The sequence below is a fragment of the Nicotiana tabacum genome, chromosome 2 (genome assembly GCF_000715075.1).
Source record: "Nicotiana tabacum cultivar K326 chromosome 2, ASM71507v2, whole genome shotgun sequence".
Taxonomy (NCBI): domain Eukaryota; kingdom Viridiplantae; phylum Streptophyta; class Magnoliopsida; order Solanales; family Solanaceae; genus Nicotiana; species Nicotiana tabacum.
This window is the reverse complement of record NC_134081.1, coordinates 127,744,128-127,750,127: the sequence shown is the minus strand read 5'-3', so window position 1 is coordinate 127,750,127 and position 6,000 is coordinate 127,744,128.

Here is a 6,000-nt window from a genome sequence, read left to right as displayed (position 1 = left end):
CATCAAAATAGAGTCATAAAATTGAGTTATGCGGTAAACAAGTATAAACATGACTGAGTATAGATTTTCAATCGAAAACAATGAGAGGATGGTAAGAAACAGCCCCTAAGGGTCCAAACAGCATTGGCGCAAGGCCCAAACATGGCATTCAGCCCAATTTACAGAAATTCTTTCTAAAACATATAAGTATCAAATGGTTTCAACAAAGTATGCAACTTTACAGTTGCTACGGGACGGACCAAGTCACAAATCCCCAACAGTGCACGCCCACACGCCCGTCACCTAGCATGTGCGTCACTTCAAAATAATAGAATGATACGAAATCCGGGGTTTCATACCCTCAGGACTAGATTTACAATCGTTACTTCCCTCAAACCGGTCAAATCTCTAACCCGCAATGTTCTTGCCTCTGGACTCGGCCTCCAAATACTCCAAATCTATTCACAATCAGTACAATACCATCAATACGTGCTAATGGAATGAATTCCACAAAAAAACTACAAAATTAGACCAAAATCCGAAATTGGCTCAAACCCGGCCCCCGGGCCCACGTCTCGAAATCTGACAAAATTTATAAAACTAGAAAGCTCATTCACTCACGAGTCTAACCATATATACAAGTATTAGGGTTCAAGTAACTTACCTCAACGAAATCCCCTTGATTCCCTCTTAAAACGTCTCCCAAAAGCTCCAAAAACCGAGTTGAAATTGTGAAGAATGACCAAAATTCGCGAAGGGTTCTATTTATGGTTTCTGCCCAGGTTTTTCGCACCTGCGGCCATTTTCTCACACCCGCACCTGCGCAACTCACTTAATCACCCATATTTTGCACCTGCGTACCCCTTCCTCGCACCTGCGGACTCGCATCTGCGGTCCTAGGTGCGCATCTGCGAAACCAGTCCAAACTTCTCATCTCCGCATCTGCGCTCAAAGCCTCGCACCTACGGGCTCGCAGATGCGGCCAATTCTTTGCACCTACGTTCCCAGCCTTGGCCCAGCATCTCCCGTACATGTGCATTCCCCACGCACACCAGCGGCCTCGCACCTGCGACCCTTTCTTCCGCAGGTGCGGAAATAGCAGAAGCAGCAGCTCTAGCTGCAATTTCCAACTTCAACAAATCCGTTAACCACCCGGAATCACCCTGAGGCCCTAGGGACCTCAACCAAAAATACCAACAAGTCATATATCAATATACCAACTTAGTCAAACCTTCGAATCACTCAAAACAACATCAAATCATCAAATTACCGTCGGATTCAAGCCTAAGAACTTCTAAATTTCCAAATTCGACAACCGATACAAAAACCAACCAAACCACGTCCGAATGACCTTAAATTTTGTACAAACGTCACAAATGACACTATGAACCTACTCCAACTTTCGAAATTCCATTCTGACCCCGATATCAAATTTTCCACTGCCGACTGAAATCGTCAAATTTCCAATTTCGCCAATTCAAGCCTAATTCTACCACGAACCTTCAAATCACATTCCGGACGTACTCCTAAGTCCAAAATCACCTAACGGAGCTAACGGAACTATCCAAATTCAAATTCGAGATCGTTTACATATAGGTCAACATCTGGTTGACTTTTCCAACTTAAGTTTCTACTTAAGAGACTAAGTGTCTCAATTCACTCCGAGTTCCTTCCGGACCTGAACCAACTAACCCGATATAACATAATATAACTGAATAACATAAAAAGAAGTAGAAATAGGGAAAACGGGGTTATAACTTTCAAAACGACTGGCCGGGTCGTTACATCTAGCCAACTTAGTCATATACTGATCAAAAATTAAATTTGTTACTGCACATCTTAATTTTGGATAACTTGGAAGGCGATAGCAATATTGTTTGCACAAGAAATATACGCCCACTTCAATATGCTGCAAATGAACAACAACAAAAGAAAATATGTGAAATAAAAAACTCCAACATGCATAAGTATGAAGTTTAGAAAAAACGCATTACAAAACTACAAACTGCATGGCAAAAACTTAAGCATATTCAGTATGAAGTGTTAGGAAATAGCCTAAAAACTTCAGCATGTTTGATTTAAATTTTAGAAAAAAAAAACTAGAGACTGCATGTCAAACACTTCTGCAAGTTTAGTCTGAAGTTTTAGCAAATAAGCTAAACAACTTTAGCAGTTTTACCATGCATAAAACTGAAGTTTACCAAATTATAGTACAAAAACTTTAAAACAAAAATAAGCTGAAGTTTTGGAAAATATAGTTGAAAACCAATTCAAAAAACAAATTTAATAACTTATTTCATCCGAAAGATCAGAGGTGGGATCCACAAGCTCGGTAAAAAATGACTTTAAAATATCAATTCCAGCTAATCTGAATGGCTTGGAATTATATTCAAAAGCATTTGTCTTCAACCAGTCTGTAAATCTTTGTATCAATGCACTGTCTTGATTAACATAATGGAAGGGATACCTTCGTGTAGTCTTTCCTACTTTCCAATCTTGCCCCCTTCGCTTTTGTTTAGGAATGACGTAAGGAGATTTCAACCAAATACTCGCCATATTTTATCTGATTTTATTTTTGCTTGCTCTTCCTACTGCTCCGTCACAACTAACTGATGCGGTTCAGCAGCAGGGGGGAAATCCACAGCCATGGTGGCAGATACTTGACCAACTCCCTGATGTTCACGATATTCTTGTCTCTCTTCACCAACAACAATAGAAGCAAAATTACCTTCTGAACCGGTCCCTTCTGTACTATCCAGCGAAAATGAATATAACTTGAAGATGGGGATATCACTGGTGTCACTCATAACATTAGGATACCTGAACATCTTCCTTCTCTTAGGATTTGGAAGAAGTTGTGATGCATCAGACGAGATCTGCAAAAGCAAGGAAAATATATACATAAAATATAACTTATATAAAATACACATTAGGTAAAAAAATCACCTTGTAATCGAATTGCAGAAAATAACTACCTGGTCTAAGTGTTGCGACACAGATGGTGTTTTCATTCCAACGGATCCACTTCCATTACCTTCAGATACACTTATATCTTCATGTAAAAAAATAATATACTCAATAATACTGACTAAATTTTAAAAATAATACAAACACACTTCACACATGTCTATGAACCAACATGTGTGAATAGATGTATTTCTCCTTTTTTATATAGCCGAATGATCTCACCAATTTCTGTTTCAGCTGCATTGAGTCTTTCTGAATAATCATTAAAAAGTATAAAAAAGGAAAAGAAAGTATGTAAAATTTCAAACTGAAAATATATAATTGGATCAAATGTAATAAATTCGTGATCTATAGAATACCTTGACATTTATCTTCCACTGCGGTTTCGCCAGACTGCATGCCTTTATCAATCTCAACAGCTCCAACTTCATTCAATTGTGTAGCAACGACATCGAAGAGCATTTGAGTATTCTCTGGAAGGATTTTCTCAACTCTATCTTCATGCAATGCAGCATCATCAGAAAGTTTTTGAGTTGTATCAAGTGAAGCACCACTATTTTCAACCTCCACTGCAGATTCATAAAGATGGGGGAGGTATCAATGATATATATATTATATATATATAACATAGAAAATATTTATACCTGTAGTGAAAACTTCCTGTGTCTCGACACCTAAAATTTCTTGGCAAATAGCTATTGCGTCCGCAAACGGATTACCTTTCCTAATAGTGGTACACACATCACTCAGTGTCAGTTCTTCAGTACCAACAGGTTCATGATCTCCATCACCACACATATTTTCTTGTGCAATATCACTACCCAAAGCACAACTCGGTGCATGTACTTCAGTATCGACAACTTCATCATCTGCACCTTTCTTGCTTCCTACATTCTCGGTTGATAATTGTTTATCATATCCAGCAACGTTTCTCAGTCTATCAACACTAAAACATTCTGCTTGAACTTGTCGTTCAACATATTGAACTTGCTCGAATAGTTGAATGTGCCCTTCAAGAGCTGCTTCCTCACCTCTTACATTTTTTGGCAAATAGCTATTGCGTCCGCAAACGGATTACCTTTCCTAATAGTGGTACACACATCACTCAGTGTCAGTTCTTCAGTACCAATAGGTTCATGATCTCCATCACCATACACATTGACTTGTGCAATATCACTACCCAAAGCACAACTCGGTGCATGTTCTTCAGTATCGAAAACTTCATCAGTTGCACCTTTCTTGCTTCCTACATTCTCGGTTGATAATTGTTCATCATATCCATCTTTGCTCAGTCTATCAACACTAGTACATTCCTCTTCAACTTGTTGTTCAACACGTTGAACTTCCTCGAATACTTGAACATCGCCTTCAAGAGCCGCTTCCCAACCTGTTACATTTTCATCTACAACTTTATGCAGTGGATCATGAGCAACATTAATATCCGATAGAGGTTCGAATGAGTCGTTCATCCTATCATATTGTCTATAGTTCACCAAATCAAAATCTGCATCACCATCGTCCATTCTTTTTGATTTATCGACAATCTTAAACAACTTTTCAAACTTCTCATCAAAACATTCCTATAAAAAAAATTACTAACAATGATTAATCTGAATAACATTAGCAGAAAAAAAGACTTCTCTATAAATAAGCTTACCTTGACTTTTATCATAACCTCATCCATAATAGAAGATCGCTCATCCTGTTGAAACTCCTCAACAACTTTTTTCGCGATCATGCGTCTTTCTTCCTCTGCATGTCTTTTAACCTCCCTCGTTACCCTCTAGTATAGAGACACAGAACAAAACTTCAGGTCTAGAAAAATGCTGAAGTTCAGCAAACACATAACAAAACTTCAGCTAAAATATGCTGAAGTTCAGCAAATACAGAACAAAGCTTCAGCTAGAACATGCTGAAGTTCAGCAAAATACAGAACAAAGCTTCAGCTAAAAATATGCTGAAGTTCAGCAAATACAGAACAAAGTTTTAGTTGCTAGAATGTTGAAGTTCATCACAAACAGAACATAGAACTTCAGCTAAAACATGCTGTAGTTTTACAAAATACAAAAACTTCAGCTCAAAACTTACACGACATATTGTGTTGACTAATTCATCATTGTCAAACGCCATTGTAGAACGGTTAGAACGACTCTGGGTACGAGCTGATTCGCCAATTACAAAAGTTTGATTGGCTTCTTTTGATAAACTCCGACTACGTGATGATTCACCAATTACAAGAGTTCGATTGACTTATTTTGATCAACTCCGACTACGTGGTGATTCACCAGTTGATGGAACCGGATTCAGTACCTTTGAACGAATCTGGTTGCATGGTAATTGTCCAATTAAAGGCATTGAATTCAATTCCTCTTCGGTAGGAATTATATCCATTATCCTAAATGTCTGATATTTCTGTTTAATACAAAAAAATATATTATAAAAATAAAATAAAACTGATACGTCAACATATTAACACAACTACAGAAAAAAAAGGAAAATAAAAAATATTAACTTACACCATGATTATTAAAGTAATCCTCATAAAGTTCTTTATATTTAGGATCTCCCAAAGATACATAATGTAACATCCTGGGAACTTAAGGGGCATCAAGGAAGTCTTCCTCTTTTAAATACTTCTCCCGAATATCTGGGAAGCGCCCATAGAACCAAACACATAGTGGAAATGAAAATCCATCTACAATATGCTTAGTTGGTTTCTTTTTGTCCTGGTTGTCCAAAGAATATTTCATTGAGGTAATGAGCTTCTCATAAGACGCATTACCACAAGGATAATCAACACGAACCTTATCGTCTTCAACAATAGCTGCATAATCCGCCGACACAGTTGATTCATTCTTATTTCCAAACAAAACAGACTCCACAACAAGAATTTCCATAAGCTTCACAGCATCTTCATCACTCTCGCATACGCGTTTGAAATTCACATCATCCTTTTGAATTTTATTTTGGGTCATATAATATCGAATGTCCTTCAAGGTCACACCCTTAGACTTGCCAAAATAGCGTTTCAGAATCTTGCTCTCTTGTTTAACT